The following is a 262-nucleotide window of genomic DNA, read 5'->3' as shown; positions in this document are numbered from 1 at the left end:
AGGTTGGCTGGGCTCCGGGGCAGGGCAAGGTGTCCTCAGGCTGCCCCTTGGGTCACTTTGCCTGCCAGCGGGACTCAGGCCCAGTGCTGGGCGGCCAAGCCCCACCCCCCTCAGACTCTTCAGAGCCGTGGGTGGTCCTCGCCCTGACTGCGGCCTGGCCTCTGTGCTTGTCTGCAGGGCGCCCCCGGAGAATGACAGCGGCGGCAGCGGGGTCGAGGATGGCAGCACTAACGTGAGTCCCGAGTCCTGTGGGGCCGCCCCG

The 262-nt window shown here is 70.2% G+C and overlaps 1 protein-coding gene across 1 annotated transcript in view; it reads right to left on the bottom strand.

The window, feature by feature from the left end:
• Window positions 1-262, bottom strand: part of XRCC3 (X-ray repair complementing defective repair in Chinese hamster cells 3) — a 3,348-nt gene that overhangs the window by 1,827 nt on the left and 1,259 nt on the right. The window lies entirely within an intron of this gene.

The sequence above is a fragment of the Myotis brandtii genome, unplaced genomic scaffold (genome assembly GCF_000412655.1).
Source record: "Myotis brandtii unplaced genomic scaffold, ASM41265v1 scaffold1020, whole genome shotgun sequence".
Lineage (NCBI taxonomy): Eukaryota > Metazoa > Chordata > Mammalia > Chiroptera > Vespertilionidae > Myotis > Myotis brandtii.
The sequence above is the reverse complement of the archived record's forward strand: the minus strand, read 5'-3'. Positions and strand labels throughout refer to the sequence as shown.